General features: G+C 39.1%; 1 non-coding gene across 1 annotated transcript; it reads left to right on the top strand.

The window, feature by feature from the left end:
• The first annotated feature begins 15,554 nt into the window (after positions 1–15,554).
• LOC126023284 (U6atac minor spliceosomal RNA) lies at positions 15,555–15,677 on the top strand. The gene has a single exon (XR_007500459.1). It is a non-coding gene; the product is annotated as a U6atac minor spliceosomal RNA (small nuclear RNA).
• Positions 15,678–18,654: the final 2,977 nt, after the last annotated feature.

Here is an 18,654-nt window from a genome sequence, read left to right as displayed (position 1 = left end):
TCCAGAAAGATACTTTTAAGTAGAAGTTAGATCAAGTGACTGTTCAACCTCTCCAAGAGCCATATAAGTAAAGGCTGAAGCCTACATATAGCGGGGATGGAGTTTGCCTTGTAGACAGTTCACCTGGGTTAAACTCTGGTAATTATATATGGTCCCCTGAGCCAGCCAGGAGTGATTCCTGACTGCTGAGCCAGGAATGACCCCTAACACCACTAGGTGTAACCCAAACCCCCTAACTCTTTTAAAAAAATGAGTCATAAAAGCCTAATTAATACTAGGAATTGTCCATTTATGATGGACTCCAACTCTCTAACTTCATCTCCATTATCCTGACTCTCCTCACACAGAATCACTGGCCCCATTCATGACTGAACACACCAGCACAGTTCCTCCACAGCCTGCCTGGATCTCTCTGTCTAAGTAGCCATATGGTCATCCCTCATTCTCTTTAGTTATAAAGTCCAATATGTTCATAATGACACCTTCAAGGGCCAGTCTATCAAAAGTTTCACTTCTAATCCCAACACTTACACTTTTGCTTCCAGGCTTAATTTCCTCCATTTGGGACCGGAGAGATAGCACAGTGGTAGGGTGTTTGCCTTGTATGCAGCTGACCCAGGATGGATGGTGGTTCAAATCCCGGCATCCCAGATGGTCCCACAAGTCAGCCAGGAGCAATTTCTGAGCACAGAGCAAGGAGTAACCCCTGAGCGCCGCCAGGTGTGATGTAAAAACAAACAATTTATTCATTTCTCAATTCATCATTCAACATTGGGGTATTTTTATATATGTATCTCTTTTATTGTTTATCTCACTAAGAAAAGAAACTCCAGAGGTGCAAGTGTTTTTGTCTGCTTTATTCACAGCCTTATTCTTTTGACCTGAAATAGCGTTTTTTATGTGCTTAAAATAAATATTTTAAATAAATGGCAAAAAGAAAACAAGAACTGATTAGGGTATATAACATTAGTACAGGATTAGGCAAACAGATCAGTGGAACAAAACTTTCAGAACAGATCCCCACATAAATGAACTATTTGTGGAGATACGCACACCATATGGTTCTGGGTAAGGCAGGAGTCATGCTGCACAAGAAATAGAATTCAAGGTTTCATGCATACAAAGTTTGTGCCCTACCACTTTAGCCATTCCAGCGCTGATGTATGACCACAGGTGGCACTGCAGATTAATGAAGAAAATGATAGACTCTTCAACAAATGGTGTCAGAAGTCAGAACAACTGGGTAGCCATGTGGAAAATACTGAAATCAAATCTCTACTTCCAGGTGAAATAAATATCTAAATGTAAAAGCCACAACTAGAAAACTTTGAAAATAATATTGGAAAATGAAGATAACAGAAAACAATTTCTTTTGTATTGTTGTTTGTTTTGTTTTGGAGCTACACCCAGTACTACTTAGGGATTACTCATGGCTCTGGACTCAGGGATCATTCCTGATGCTCAGGGGACCATATAGGGTGCCAGAGATAAAATCTGGGCTGGTTACATGCAAAGCTAGTACCCTAGTGACTGTACTATCACTCAAGTTCTAGAAACATTTCTTTCTTTTCTCCTTCCTTCCTTCCTTCCTTCCTTCCTTCCTTCCTTCCTTCCTTCCTTCCTTCCTTCCTTCTTCCTTCCTTCCTTCCTTCCTTCCTTCCTTCCTTCCTTCCTTCCTTCCTTCCTTCCTTCCTTCCTTCCTTCCTTCCTTCCTTCCTTCCTTCCTTCCTTCCTTTCTTTCTTTCTTTTCTTTCTTTCTTTCTTTCTTTCTTTCTTTCTTTCTTTCTTTCTTTCTTTCTTCTTTCTTCTTCTTTCTTTCTTCTCTTTCTTTCTTCTTTCTTTCTTTCTCTCACTCTCTTTCTTTCTTTCTTTCTTTCTTTCTTTCTTTCTTTCTTTCTTTCTTTCTTTCTTTCTTTCTTTCTTTCTTTCTTTCTTTCTTTCTTCTTTCTTTCTTTCTCCTTCCTTCCTCCCTCCCTCCCTCCCTCCCTCCCTCCCTCCCTTCCTTCCTTCCTTCCTTCCTTCCTTCCTTCCTTCCTTCCTTCCTTCCTTCCTTCCTTCCTTCCTTCCTTCCTTCCTTCCTTCCATTTCTGGGCCATACCTGGCGGCGATCAGGGATTATTCCTGGCTCTGTGCTCAAAATCGCTCTTGACAGGCTCAGGGGACCATATAAAATGCTGGGGATCAAACCTGGGCAGGCTGTGTGCAAGGGCTCTACCCACTATGCTATCGCTCCAGACCCTGGTTTTAGAAAAATTTCTTAAACAAGACACAAAGGGCATGCCTAGCAACATAAAGAAAATGATAAATGCAAGGCTGATAAAATTATTTATTTTCAAAAAGATATAAAACTAGAAGGTTAAAGTACAGATAGAAAACATATTTTAAACATTTCTTTTCTTTTTTCTTCTTCTTTTTTTTTTCTTTTGGTTTTTGGGTCACACCTGGCAGCGCTCAGTGGTTCTATGCTCAGAATTACTCCTGGCAGGCTCAGGGGACCATATGGGATGCCGGGATTCGAACCAATGACCTTCTGCATGAAAGGCAAACGCCTTACCTCCATGCTATCTCTCCGAACCCTATTTTAAACATTTCTAACTGGCATAATTGATGCCCAAAACCACATGTTCTCCCATAGTCATTGCTGGGTGAAATCTTGGAGAACTCCAGAATTACTGAGGTGTTCTAAGTACTCCTGGGACTGTAGAGCCCAAGCAGAATGGCAACTTAGAGCCCTTGCTTTGAATTTCCACCCGGGTTAGCCAATAATTGTTAGTGGGATTCCTGGGGCCTCTTAAGCACTGGTTGGGAATAAGAAAGTGGGTAAGTGTCTTCTACTAGGTATTTCAATAAAAAAACATAATTTGTGAATAAACACATTAAGAATTATTTAACTTTAATAATAATAAAAATAAATAAACAAAAATTTTTGGAGATTCACCTTCACCTCAACCTGAGATGTGTACTCTTGGATCTCTCCTTTCTGGAGAAGCCCATGTTCTCTCTTGAACACTTAACTCTCTCTCTCTCTTTATATTATTTAAATACAAATGTTTATCTAAAAAATCAAAATCAAATTATATTACAAAGAATTGCCTACTAGATTGACACAAATATTTAAAGTGTGATAATGGAGCCAGAGAAATAGCACAGGGATTAAGATGCTTTCTTCGCATGTGATCAACCTAAGTTCAGTCCCTTGGTACAACCAGGAATAGTCCTTAAGCATAGAGCCAGGAGTATCCATGAGCACTGCTGAATGTGTCCCCATCCTTTATATTCTCCAAACAAAAAGCAACTAAATTGTGACAATACCAAAGATTGGCACACATGAGGGGTAATAACTTTCAAACACTACTGGTAGGCACAAAGTACAACTACTTTACAAAATGTCAAATTGTTAATTTTTCTCTCTTTTAAAATTATAATCAATGGGCTGGAGCAATAGTACACTGTGTAGAGCATTTATCTTGCATGTGGCTTACCCTGGTTTCATCCCTGGCACCTCTCTTTTTCCCCTATGCAACACCAGGAATGATTCCTGAGTGCAGAGCCAGGAATAACTCTTGAGAATTGCTGGGTGGTGGTTCAAAATAAAACAAAAACGAGTCATAACCAGAAGGCGGGGTAGTGAATGGCATTTTTGTCTTTATGTTTGACTTTTGTGCCAGAGATCAAACCCAGGGTCTCCCACATGAGGAACATGCTTTAATGTTGAATTCCATACAGTTCTGTCCTGTCAAATAAATAATTGTGCATTTCATATCCTTACAAGGTCACTGCTAGGTGTGTGCCTTTTGAAATGCCTGCTCATGTGTACCAGGATACATAGCAAAAAATGTTCAAAAAACTGTATTTGTTTACAGCATAATTCTGGAGACATAACTGGAGGCTGTAACGCTGCTGGAGTGGCTTGGGTAATCCCTAGCATCACAGGGCCAGCACTACATCAATGGGCCTTTGGGCCTGGTTGACTGAAAATTGCTAGGAGGGGTCCCCAGACTTTGGGAGACATATCCCCTTTCCCCATACATGTTTAGTGCAATCAAATGTCTCTAACCCTAGAATAAATTAAATGCAGAATGTGCACGGGAAGGACCAGTGAAAATGAGTAGACAACACAGAATGACAATGATGTGGATGACCCACAAACATATTAGACTCAGAAGCAAATGATAGAGATTTACTCTCTTTATCAACAGTTTAAAACCATGAAAGTACATTTAATTCAGGGGTCAGCAGAGGTAGAAAACCATGCAGACAAGAACATGGTTATTACAGGGGTCAGATGATTGACCCCTGGGAAGACCATATGGTCTTCCCCAGGCTGACATGTTCTGCTTCTTCCCAAGGAAACTGACACACGGGTCTGCAATCTCTTGAAAACTGTTCTCTGTCTTATGCTCTCTCTGCTGTATTATAATACATCTCAAAATGAAAGAAAATTTTAAAAGGAGAAAAATGAGACGAAAGCTAGCAGCTGTTCACACTAGTGACAGAAGTTTCGCGGTCTGAGAAAATATAGTTCTGGCAAGAAAATAGAAACATTGGCTCCTTGAAGAGTGAAATGTCACATACGCCTGTGCATAGCTTTGTGATGTGGCTGATCCTGCCATAGGTATCAGGTTAAAATAGACAAATCAGACTATGAAACTGTTTCAACATGAGTTACAATCAGCAGACTCAAAAAAAGAAAAAAAAGGTTATCACATGTTATCCATTAGTAAGGTTATCCATTAGTAAGAGTTTGAGGGAGTCCTTTAAAATGCTCAGCTGTACTTGGGGTGGAAAAAAATCATAAACTGGTGTTATGCATCACTTAAATCACATAAACTACAGGTACACATTTCTTCTGTGATCTCAGTGGTCAATTACAATTGCATTTCACACATCACTGTTAATGCTAAACTTTCTGTATGTCCACAGCCAGTCTGTAGATCCTAGAGAAAAAAAACCACCTTTCTTCCACCCACATTATCTTGGCCAGATTTTAATCACAGGGTTCACCATACAAGGAAGACTGGGAAATACAGTCATTTGGTAGAAGCCACTCTTCAGTAATAACTGTACATTCTGGAAGGTGAATGAGAGACTTCATTGAACAGCTGGCAGTCTCAGTCCACTGGCATTTATTCTTTTAGGAAATTCTGAGCTTTCAGAATATATATTTGATATTCATGGTTGTGCTGCACATCAATGATAGCATTATTAAAATATATCACCCAGTGACTTGGTAACAACTTAGCGATAAGAGTACCTGCATTGCAAGCATGAGACCAAGAGGATAATCCTAATGGCACTGTTGTTTGGGGTCCCGGGTCAAAGAAAAATGTGTAATCTTCAGTGCACTGTCATCAAGTGTGTGTGAGCACCATGACCACTGTGTGAGAATGCAGATCTCAGCAATAAGAAAAGTAAAGGAGAGAGGGAAAATATGCTATAAACTTCACAATGAAAAGGGCTGTCACTTTTCTTTTTAATTGAAGTTGCCAAGTAGAAAAGCAGAAAAGCAAGTATAAGACTTAGGAGAATTTTGTTTTGTTTTGTTTTGTTTTTTGGGTCACACCCTTCGATGCTCAGGGATTACTTCTGGCTCTGAGTTCAGAAATCACTGCTGGCAGGGTTGGGGGACCGTATAGAATGCAAAAAATCAAATTCAGGTCCATCTCAGGTTGGCCTCATGCAAGGAAAACACCCTACCATTGTTCTATATCTCCAGTCTGAGAATTTTATTTTTATTTATTTATTGTTTTTTTTTTTGGGCCATATATGATGGTGTTCAGGGTTTACTCCTGGCTCTAAGCACAAGGATCACTCCTAGTGAACCAAACCCAGTTAGTTGTGGCCAAGGCAAACACTATACCTACTGTGCTATCACTGAGGGCCCTCGACTTGGGCCCCTAGAATTTGAGAGTCTACTGTCCCATGTGAATTGTTACTGAGTTATGGGTATTTTTTTAAAGGTAAAAACAGAATAGTTCTTAATCTTCATATTTTATGCCAAAGAGGGGCTAGTGCACTTTTAGTGGCTTTTTCGCCTTGCATTTATTCAATATATTAAACAATATAACTCAGAAATATTATAGTGTGATATATAAAAATCATCTCTTGGAGCTGAAGAGATAGTTCAACGGGAAAGGCACTTTCTTTGTACACAGCTGGTTCTGATTGTATCTCTGGCACCATATATGGTCATCCGACCGCCTTCACAAGTGATCCCAAAACAGAGTCAAGAGTAAGTGCTGAGGGGCCGGAGAGATAGCATGGAGGTAGGGCATTTGTCTTGCATGCAGAAGGATAGTGGCTCGAATCCCGACATCCCATATGGTCCCCCAAGCCTGCCAGGAGCTATTTCTGAGTGTAGAGCCAAGAGTAACCCCTGAGCGCTGCTGCGTGTGACCCTCCAGAAAAAAAAAAAAAGAGTAAGTACTGAGTAGCTGGATGTGGCCCCAAAAATAACCACAGCAAAAAAAAAAAAAAAAATAAGGCTGTAAAGTATTCAAAGATGTTGTCATTTCTTTAATGAGGGAGGCTTATATTTTTTATTCCTTGTATAGTACCTCCTATACATAGGATGATGCTTTATAAATGTTTGATAAATTAATGTCTTTAGATAATGGCCTCAAATTCTTTGCCTTCACAACTATGTAAATCTAGATATTTAAAAGACCAAGAACAGGCTGGAGAGATAGTACAGTGAGTAGGGCACTTACCTTGCATGTGGCAAATCCAGGTTCTATCCAGTATCCCATATGGTCCCCCAAGCCTTACCAAAAATGATCCTTGAACATAGCTTAGTGTGAAAAACAAACAAACAAAAAAAGACCAAGAACATTATGCATAATATATCCTTATTAAAATTAAACAAAGCAGTTTATTTAAAAGCTAACTATTCAAAGGGTTGCATGTTTTAGAGGCCACATACCAGTGAAAATACTTGAGCTACAATTCACTAAGCATCTGACTTTGAGCACATAATTTACTCTCAATGTGCTTTAATTTCTTCATATTTATTTAGTTATTTGATTAGTTTTGGGGTCATAACCAGCAATTTTCAGGGGCTATTCCTGGTTCTGTCCTTAGGAATGACCCTGCTTATGCTAGAAGTGGGGTCAGTCACATACAAGGCAATTACCTTAACTCCTGTACTATTTATATGGCCCAAATTGCATTCTTCATCTTTAAATTAACATAACTAAATGGGATCATGCATGTAAAGTAATTTGAACATCTCCTGACATATCCTCACCAGTAGAGGTTAAATATTGATTTAAAATGAAGCTAACATAGGAAGCCTCTGAGGAGAAAGAAGAAAGTGGCACAGATGGTAGAAAGACCCCTAGGAGAAGCAAGGCTATGAGTTAGAGTCTCTGTGAGAACAGTGTGAGTGGTGAGCAAATCTGTAGTTGGGCACAGCATCCTGAAAAACTATGAACACCCAGAGTGGGAAGATGTGTCTTAGCAAGTGCATCCTTAAAATTCCAACATAAGTCAGATGAATGAAAGAACAATTTCTCTGTCTCAGGAAATATAAGTTTAAATGTTCAGGATGGACCAGACAAGAAAAAAAATCAGAGAAAGAGAAAAGAATTAATATTGTGCTTCCACTTGGTGTTGATTCTGGCCTTTCACATACTTATCTTGTGTGATGAAGATTCTCCCATGTTGAGGTATTCTTAGCCCTGCTGTAGAAACAACTGGGCTGGAAGAGGCTAAGCATATTGTCCGTGATTGAAGAACAAGAAACTGGTAAAATTATATATAAACCTGAAGTTGTCTGACTCCAAAGCAGAGGTGTGGCAGAGCTGACTCATAGGGCTTTTGCAAAAGCTGATAGTTTATGTTTCAGGAATTCTCTGAGCATTAGTTAAACACAGCCATTATTAAAAATTAAATGATGAAAACTTCCAATTAAAAATAATATTTAAAATGAGGTAATAAGTACTCAAACTCATCATTTACTATTTTAATTATTTTTTTCTAGAGACTACGTTCTTAGTGTTATTCAGATCTCCTGAATGTGTAGGCAGAAGTACAATTAGATGCTATTGGTATCTCTTCAGATTCCCACATTGGATAAAATCACAGATAGTTTGAAATTGGCCGTGATGAGAGGATATACAGCATAGCAGTTGGCATAGATGACAAATCAGGAATTGATTTATCATTTTGTTGGCCATCCTGACTTGAAAAGGTGGTGGGAAGATATTGCTAACATAGACTAAACTTAAATTTGTGTGGTGTCTATAGCTGTTATAATTTTCATTACTCAGAAACACTGAAAAAAAGATTCTGTTGGTATTAGGAGACTGTTAGTCAATTTAGCACAGAACACACATTGTTGCCAAACGAGTGACATTCCAACATATGTCCTTACAGGTTTAATTTTTTTGGCTTTTGGGCCACACTTGGAAGTGCTCAGTGGTTACTCCTGGCTCTGTGCTCAGAAATAGCTCCTGGCAGGCTCAGGGGACAATACAGAATGCCGGGGATCGAACCCAGGTCCATCTGGGATCAGCAGTGTGCAAGGCAAATGCCCTATCACTGTGCTATCACTTCAGCTCCCTTACATGTTTACTTTGATCTTATTGATTAAGGCTCACAAATATATCAACTAGCATTCATGCTGAAAATGAACTAGCTTGCCAAATGCAACCAGAGGTTCTCTGTGGATACATAGTGAGGGAGAAAAATTATCATAAGTTTCTCTGGGAAACAAATGCATTTTGATGGTCTATATAGTAATTTGTAATAGATTTTTGTTCAATATTATTTTAGACTATATTTCTGTATCCCTTATATTAACAAAAATTATAAAATTAAACAAAAATATGTATATAAATATACACTTTTTTCTGTAGAGTAGAAGCATAGAGTATATTTCTAGGCTATTGGAAATATACCATTTCTCTCATATCACCTTATTCCTCAAAGGGAGATCAGCCATGCTTCTGCACCTCAAGTTAACAGATAACACCCTCTATCAAGTGTATTGTCTTTATTTTAAATAGATGGTATTATTTTATTTTTTGAAGTAAAAACATTTTTTATTTGGAAACTCTAAGAAAGGAGAGGGAAAAAAAGAAGAAAGGGAGAAAGTAACATGCTCAAGAAAGAACTTGGGCTTCTCCAAAGATGGAGATAACCTGGTACACAACTTAGCATGCAAGTAGGAAAGAGGGGCCAGAGCGATAGCACAGTGGTAGGGCATTTACCTGGCACGCGGCCAATCTAGGATGGACCTTGGTTCAATCCCCGGAGTCCTATATGGTCCAATTTCTGAGTGCATAGCCAGGAGTAACCCCTGAGCATCACAGGGTGTGGCCCAAAAAGGAAAAAAAAGGTAGGAAAGAGGGGGTTTGTGGGTAACATGTCACACAGAGACCATGTTCATGGTTCCAGGAACACATGTGTGTGTCTCCTTTGTTTCAAGTTGGGTTATATATAGGATTTTTCCTATCCATTTGGGACTTTCTACCTAGGGTAGAGTCCTGTTTTGCTTGCCAAGGGGATGAGTTGGGATCAATTGATCTTTGACCTTCTTTTCCGGCTTTTGTTCCTGCTGGAGCTTCTCTTAACAGGCGTTAGTTCCAGTATCCATATGGTGGGTTTGTCTTGGCAGCCTTAGGACTAGGGATAAGAGTAATTTATTCGATTACCATATCTCAGTTTTATTATGTCCAGGAACTTTTATTAGGTCCCTGGAACTGATTGCCATGGGGGTGGGCAGGGAGTACTTCCTTACCTGCCTGCTTCGCTTCATCCCCCTTAGAAATTTCATCACCTTAAAATTTTAAGAGGAAATGTGTGAAGGTCAGTCATTCTTCTGTAACTTCTTCCCATTGATAAAAAGGACAGTAGACCTTGCCTGAATAAGGGGTAAACCTCATGCTACCTTAGTTTTAATGGGGCCCAGACAAGGATGCAGTGGGTTTCAGAGTTGTCAGTCTGAAAGTCTGAAAAGAGAGAACTTAATTAGAACTGGAAGAATAAATGCCTTTTTCTCTTTCCTTGGGAGGCAGAGCAGTTTGCTCTTTCAGAAAATACTCCCTTGGGAAAAGACAAAGTTAAAACAAGAATCAAAGCAACATAGTACTATCCCTATTCCCATAAGAATTAAAAGCAATTTCTTAACCATGAGTATGCATAGAAGACTCAGAAAGCTTATTTAGAACCAATATAGATGTTGACTTGGAAGTCCTTCAACTTTCAAGCTCAAAAAACAAAAAACAAAAAACAAAAAACAAACAAAAAAAAAGAGCATGTCTGCCTTTCCAGCTGAAGTTCTTCCTGGTAAAGCTCTGGTCAGAGAGCTATATTTATCTGGTCAAACAAATGACAACATGTGAGTTTAGCATTCCTTTATAAACTAGGCTGCTATAATCAGTTTACCTCAGGGGTCTCAAACTCGCTGCCCGAGGGCCGTTTGCGGCCCTCTGTACAACATTTTGTGGCCTGCGGCTGGCCTTCAAATTTCGCAGTATCCGCGATTATTCGCTTACTGAATAATCGCAATAAAAATCACATTAATAAGAAAAAAATCGCATTAAACATTCGCATACGCTTTCTTGGAGCCGGGAGTCTAGCAGGAGGAGGTTTGGCAGGCCCCCGCCATGCCGGAGGCCTGCTTGACCAGGCCTAGTGGGGGTGCAGGACTTGGGTAACCCCAACACCCCTCTACCGCCTTGCTCCAGATCTCCAGGGCTTTCCTGGGCCACATGCCTGGGCAAGCCGGTGAGTTGGGTCCCTTGGTGGAGCTTGAAGGTACCCTAGGCCTTCCCCCATTATCCATTCAGCTCCTTAGGGAGGGTCTGGGTGGGACTCTGAACTTCTGGCCTCCCAGCTTCTTGAAGTCACTGGTAATCTCTGTCCAGTCTATATTTTCAGAATCGCGCGCACAAGAAACATTAATAGTACTCACACAAGAAACATTAATAGTACTCACACAAGAAACATTAATAGTACTCACACAAGAAACATTAATAGTACTCACTATCATTGAATTATGTTTTTATGTATGCAGAATGTCCATTTTGTACTCTGCCCTTTTGCATACCCCTTCATAAGTTCATATTTCTCTTTAACTTCTTTAATTCCTATCATCATTACTCCTCATTTACCCTTTCTAACTTAAGTACTGTAGAGTCCTAAGTCACAGACCAAAGTGGTGCCCTGGAGTTAACACCCACCCAACTATTTTAAAAGGCATAAAAAAGACACTTATATATTTTCAACATTTTATGGGTGTTTTCTTTGACGTCTATAAACTTTTGCTGAATATTTTCTTATACAGTGACGATCCCCCCCCCATGTTTTTTATCTTCTCTTTGTGAACTGCTCAATATGGAATTTGGTGTGAAAGAATCCCTCAGTTTAATACTTATGTTTGAACCAAGTCATGGGTCTTGTTGGAAATATTCTTACGCCCCCATATATCTGATAGCACCACGTGGCTTTATTTCTTGTTTTCTTAGGCACACTAAAATGGGAAAATACTATACATACCAATAGGTTCTTATCTAATAGAGATGGGAACACACAAATCTTGTAGTGCAATGAGACCTTACACCCTGAACATTGACATAAAAACCAGGCACAGGCCTCAGAAGAATGGGCATTCTCCATTCACCCCTTGATCTACAGAAGACATTTACAAAACATCCAAGGTTGTATATAACATCACCTGGTGGCATTCCTGTACCAGGGAAGACCCAATAGCTGCTCTGACATCTATCTACTCAAAAGAAACACCCCTTAACACTGAGAAGAAAACAAGAACAATGACCTGCTTACTGGACAGTGCTTGCTGTATTGCCCCTTAATTGTGAGGTTTGTCTATAACATCACCTGGAAGCAATCCTCTACCACGGAAGACCCTACCACTGCTCAGACATCGTCCTGCTCAAAAGAGACTTCCCTTAACTCTGAGAAGACTTAACAACAACAACCTGCTTACAGGAAAGGGCTTCCTGCATTGCCCTTTCATGGTGAGGTGAAACAAGAAGACACTCCACATCATGACTTCAATGTAGGACATGCAGATTCCAGAATCTTTAATACAGAAACATGATACCAACAACAGAGACTGTGTGAAAATTGTGTTGGCACTACGGATAATGTCTTGGATCGGACGATAACTTGCCTGAAGCCTAGAGCTGGTCTTATGCCGGGAAATTTCAGGGGTAGGATCTCTTTGTATTTAGGCCAAGGTTATTCTTTCCATACCTCTCATATTTTGGTGGGCCTATGCAAACAACAATTGCCACTCTAACAACGTTTTTACTGTGCTCCTTTGACTCTAATCCTTAAAACTCACCCACTTAAAATTTGAGGTTAACTTAAGCTAATATTCATGTACATGGAAATGTAAAAATACTATGCCTCTAATGTTAAAGGAGTTATGTAAGTTTGATGGCTTTAGATTGCCTTGTGTGCTGTTAAGAAATATTATAATGTGCTACAATCTGGGGACTCGAGGGACAAAATAATCGCACATGGATTCTGTTTTATTTTATCTTAACGTTCTTTGGCTGAAAGTTCAAAGTTAAGATATCAGCAAGGGGACTTCTTCTGAGAATTATGTTATGGGTGATTGTCCTTCCACTGTAACTTTACCTTGTCCTCTTTCTTTGCATCTTTTGTTCTCATAATTCAAAAAAAAAAAAACCCCAAACATTCGCATACCCCGAGCAGTTCCATTCGGGGTATGCAAATGTTTAATTTTTTGCGATTTTTTTTACTAATGCGATTTTTTATTGTGAATATTCAGTAAGCGAAATCCCTTATGCGGCCCTGCCTCACCCCGACTTTGCCTCCTGTGGCCCCCAGGTAAATTGAGTTTGAGACCCCTGGTTTACCTGGTTTCACCTGGATGACCTAAGGGGGCAACCATTTAAATCAAACCTATTGGAGAACATTTTGTCCAATCACCTGTGTAGAACTAGAATATGATTTCTACAAAAAGAAAATGATTTTCTACAAAAAGAGAAATGACGTTTGCATAATCCTGACTTGTTCTTTTGCATAAACATGGCAAGATTGGAGAACACTTCATTTGGGGTACCCTGTTATTCACTGAGCGGTCATAGACACTGGCTAAGAACAGAGCAGGGGATTGTATTAATATAAGCATAGATTCATGTGAGGATTACCCAGGCTTGGCCAGTGAAAAGAGAAGATCAGGTCAGCATGATGAGCTAAAGGTGGCTTTAGGTCTGTATCTTCTGTAAGAGGCAGGAAGAATTCTTTCCCATCCCTCTCCAGGTTTGGGAGACATCCTTGTCTCCAGGACTTTTCATGACTCTGAGAGCTGGATCCAGGATATGGCTATTAATTATATATCTATTTATTCCTCATTTTCCATAATAGAGAAGATTTCCAGTTCTTCCTTGAACTGTTTCCACTTCCAGGGTCTCCCTGAGATTGACAGAGTACTTTGCAACAGTACTTATTATTACTGGACCCATTCCTGTAATTTAACCTCATCCTCTTTTAAGAGGACTGTGAAGTTCAAGAGCTGGTTTTAGAATTTCCTGGCTGTATAAGTGGTAGGGCCTACTACATAGAAGAAAGATTTTCTGGATTTATGTAAACCAATGTAATGCCATAGTGTATCAAAAGCATACTGTAGGTGCCAAGAAGAGAGAAAAACAACTATTATACACTTTACATAAAATAAGATGCAATTTACCTATTTGCTGTGGGTTCTACTCAAAAGAAGCATTGTTAAGCTCTGTAAAAGTACAATACACAGTTTAAACAGTATTATTCTTTCCTCTTCACTCCATATGGAAAAACCTAAACTTCTATAAGTTTTTAAGTGTTAAATTTTCTAAGAGCACTATACCATGAGTCTGAATCATCTAAGATCCTTTTTCCTGGACCTCACCAAAAAGTATTAGAACAACTCTGAAAATATAATTTAAAAATTTTATAATAATCCAGTTTGAACATAGTTTTCCCCCCAATAATAATATCTCCATACATGATCTCTCTTTCTTAAATACACATTTATATTCTGTATATTTACATCTTATATGATTTTTGACTTCCTCATCTTTATTAACTTAGTACAACTCAAGCTCCCAAGAAATTTGGAAACAAGTTGCTAATCATTTTCTCATCTAGCATGACAAAATTGTACTCTGCTGTACCTGTTTTGTTTTGTTTTGGTTTGGTTTGGTTTTTGGGCCATACTTGGTGATGCTCGGAGTTTCTCCTGGTTATGTGTTCTAAAATTGCTCCTGGCTTTGGGGAACCATATGGGACTCCGGGAATCAAACCCAGGTCAGCCACATGCAAGGCAAATGCCTTACTATTGCGCTATCGCTCTGGCCTCTCTGTTGTACTTGTTAAAGAAATATTTTGTAGATGTTTTCTGAATACAAGTCATAAAAACAATTCTATAAATTACATAAGACAAGAATGTTCCTATAACATACTACACTTGGCAAAAGTTTTCTTCACATTGTAAATTAACCAAAACATATTTTTAAGAGTTTTATCCTTAGGACACTTATTTATAGAAAAAAAGCCCACAGATATTAAAGGTTTAAAGCATTCACATAAATTACCATGAAACAGCAAGCATCTCACACTTGTAGAGAAAGTTTAGTTCTCGTAAGGTCAAGGCTGAGTTTGATACAAAGCTGGGTTTGTGACAAAACTGACACAAAATAGTTACTAAATCATAGCATGCATTTTCATATATAAGGGCAAGCAAACTCTGAAAAATAACCTGATCACAGAAATTTCCCACATTTTTACCAAATTCTCCATTCTTGGAAACCACTAAAGTTAAAGCACTTCTTTCTAGTTGCAGTATATGAGACTTTTTTATTTTTATTTTTTAACATGGTGCCTTTTTTTCCCCTCCAGTTTGATTTTCTAAGGCAGGATGGGAATTCCAGTAGGAGAGTCTTTTAAACTTTTACCAAGGTTCAGTGATATGGCTTCAGGCTATCAGAATGTCTGAAATATTCCATTATTTCAGAGATCAAATATTCCTAAATGTGTTAAATTTTGCTTCAGTCCTTTGCCTTTTTTTGGTTTTTGATTTTTGGGCCACATTGGTGATGCTCAGGGGTTACTTCTGGCTATGCACTCAGAAATCACTCCTCGAAGGCTCAGGGGATTATATGGGATGTCAGGGATCGAACCCAGATCCATTGTGGGTCAACTGTGTGCAAGGCAAACACCCTACCACTGTTCTATTGCTTTGGCCCCAATCCTTTGCCTTTCTTTTTTGTTTTTGTTTTTGGGTCACACCCGGAAGCGCTCAGGGGTTACTCCTGGCTCTACGCTCAGATATTACTCCTGGCAGGCTCAGGGGACCATATGGGATGCCGGAATTCAAACCACTGCCCTTCTGCATGCAAGGCAAATGCCTTACCTTCATGCTATCTCTCAGTCCCATCCTTTACCTTTCAACTAAGTTAATCTGACTTGGAAATTATTAATGTGAATAACTTTGGTCATAAATTCTTGAAAAACCAATTTTCCTGCTTAGATAACAGGAACAAATCATTGTTAATATAAAAGTTTAGTATACGATTTTAGTGTTGTATGAAAGGAGAGAAGGTTAGCACTCCCCTTGACAAGGATGGAAGAGGCTTCGGCCTGCAACACACATTCGGTTAAGGCACTGCCACCTACTTTGTGGCATCTAACCAATGTTTTTTTCTTCTCTCAAACTGATGTTGAGAGCCTTTAGAAGGACTCCACCCATTTTCAGCTTATTTGATTTTTACCCCATTTTATTGCTTTTCTTTTATTCAAACAGAACCACATAACTTGAACCATCTAGCAGCCCGAGGGTTAAGGGTGGGTGATATGGGATGCAAGCTGGGAAAGGGGGTGGAAGGAGGACAACTTTGGTGATGGGAATTCCTGTGATTCAATGTTAATATGTACCTAAAATATTACTATGAAAGATATGTAATCCACTTTGGTCAAAATAAAAATTATTATAGACTTAAAAATATTTAGTATATGATTTTATAGCTCTAGAACCTGTGCTTTAAACTAAACCATACTCTTTGTTTTTTTGTGTGTGTGTGGTTTTTGGGTCACACCCAGCAGTGCTCAGGGGTTTTTCCTTGCTCCGTGCTCAGAAATTGCTCCTGCAGGCACGGGGGACCATATGGGACGCAGGGATTTGAACCGATGACCTTCTGCATGAAAGGTAAACGCCTTACCTCCATGCTATCTCTCCGGTCCCTAAACCATACTCTTTGAGCCGTTTTTTATTTACCATAAATTTTCAACTCACAAGATTTTTTTTTATCAGACATCCTAATAGTCCAATGCAAAAATAAAACATTTATTATGTAAATGCTATTATTATGTAATGTACATTTCTATGTACATTTAGACATAGAGAGAAGCCTTTGATTTTTTCCCAAACTTTAAGGTGCAAGAAAACATTTAAATGCAATTATATAGAAACACGAGAAAATCTTGCATTTAATTTTGTTTAGTTTTTGTTATAAAATAAAAATCTACAGGTTGTGAGATCACTCCAGGCACTATATTTCTAACCTCAGGAGGATGGGTCAGAAGAAGCAGGGTAGTGGCGAAGAAATATTTATTCGAGTATAATGCGCAAAATTTTCTACCAAAAAAAGAAATCAAAGTTTGGATGCATATTATAAACAAGGATTGGGGTGGGGTGGCAGTGGTGGCCGGTTCAATGAGGGCACAGGAGAATTGTGAGTTCGCACTGCTCCTTTTCCGGACTGGCCTATCTCTCGTGACATCCTGGGTTCAAACATCATGGAAGGAAATACCAAAAGAAATGATCATCAAGAATTTTTTTAAGACAGGCATCAGCAATCAAATGGACGGCACAGAAGATGACCTGCTGTGGAATTCAGACTCAGAAGAAAGCGAAGAAACTGGAGAAACAGATGTTCCTACCAACTGGGACACTGATGAAAAATTAACTCGAGAAGAATGGGAACAACTCTTTAGTGTATCTGATGATGAATCTGACTTTGAAACATTTAAAATAAATATTGTTACCCGTCATTTTATTTTGGTATTGTGATTTTACCAGTTTACATTGTCGATAAATAATTTTTATCATGGCCACAAGTGTTCAACAACTTTTTTTTTTGTCAATTACAATGCTTGGTGTGAAACAAAATTTTATACTGATTTTTAATCAAAAATTAGCGGTGTGCGTTATACATGAGTGTGTGTTATACTCAAATAAATATGGTAATAAGCCAGGAAAAGCCAAGGAGCCAGTCTGAGCCTGGTGATATCTCTGAGTGCTAAGCCAAAACTGACTTTTCTTATTATACCCATCCACCAGGAGGGGGAAGGTTGAGAGTGAGACTAAAGTAACTATCCAGTGGGCTTTTACATTATCAAAGAAGAGGTTTAAGGAAGAAGGAAATTGGGGGAATACCTTTGTTTCTGGTTGATAGCTGGGTGTTATCTCACATTTTTGTAATCTATTATTTTTAAACCATCCTAAGTTCAATTGAAATTGGTGAAAACCTGTAAAATAAAAACACTATACTGTTTCATGGAGCTCTTCTCACTTTGGCTAAGAACTTTAGTTACACAGCCCTTCCAGACAGTATGTGTCCTGAAGTTTTAGAGAATTTCAGGAATTTTAGGAATCATTCTTAAGTTTTCCCAATAAAAAAGGTTGAGAATTTCAATTTCTCTGTAGGCTCATCATTCCTTTTAGAAACCTTTCAACTTGAGGTCGGAGAGATAGCATGAAAGTAAAGCATTTGCCATGCATGCAGGACAGTGGTTCGAATCCCGACATCACATATGGTTCCCTGAGCCTACCAGGAGTGATTTCTTAGTGTAGAGCCAGGAGTAACCCCTTGAGCACTGCCAGGTGTGATCCAAAAACAGAAAGAAACAAACAAACAAAAAGGCAGAGGACTGGGGCTGAAGCAATAGAAGAGTGGTAGGGTATTTGCCTTGCTGTAAGTTGAAAGGTTTCTTTATTTTTATTTTACTTTATTTTATTTTTATTTTTATTTTATTTTATTTTGGCTTTTGGGTCACACCTGGCAGCAAGGTCCAATGAGGTTCAAAAGCACTTTGACTTTTTTTTAATTGTTGGATTGCGTGTCACTCTGGCTTCAAGTGATGCTGAAACTTGCCCAGGTCTAAGGATTTCTACTTCTCATTTCAACCTGGCTCTAACATTCCAGAATTCCATACAGACAAATAGACAAATTGACTACAAACAGAGGGTTGGCCACCATACATAAACACAAGCATGCATACCTGATCTGTGTTCTCAATTGATTGATTTGCTGTTTCTCTGACCCTCTAAAAATGGCAGGGTAGCTGAGCTTGGTCAAGAAAGAGGATAGGGGGCCAGAATGACAGCACAGTGGGTAGGATTTTTGCTTTGCACATGGCTGGCCTGGGTTTGAGCCCTAGCATCCCATATGGTTCCCAGAACTTTCCCAAAGTAATTTCAGAGTACAAAGCTTGGAGTAACCCTTAAACACCTGAGTGTGGTCCCAAAACAAATAACAATAAAAGACAGGATGTCTTTAGGGCAAATAGACCCATGTTGACCAGTTGAGTCTACCCAGTGTTTCCTGACCCTCATACTCTGCTTTTTTTTTTGGGGGGGGGGACATACCCAGCACGCTCAGGGGTTACTCCTGACTCTAT

The sequence above is a fragment of the Suncus etruscus genome, chromosome 11, assembly GCF_024139225.1.
Source record: "Suncus etruscus isolate mSunEtr1 chromosome 11, mSunEtr1.pri.cur, whole genome shotgun sequence".
In the NCBI taxonomy this organism is placed as follows: Eukaryota; Metazoa; Chordata; class Mammalia; order Eulipotyphla; family Soricidae; genus Suncus; species Suncus etruscus.
The sequence above is the reverse complement of the archived record's forward strand: the minus strand, read 5'-3'. Positions and strand labels throughout refer to the sequence as shown.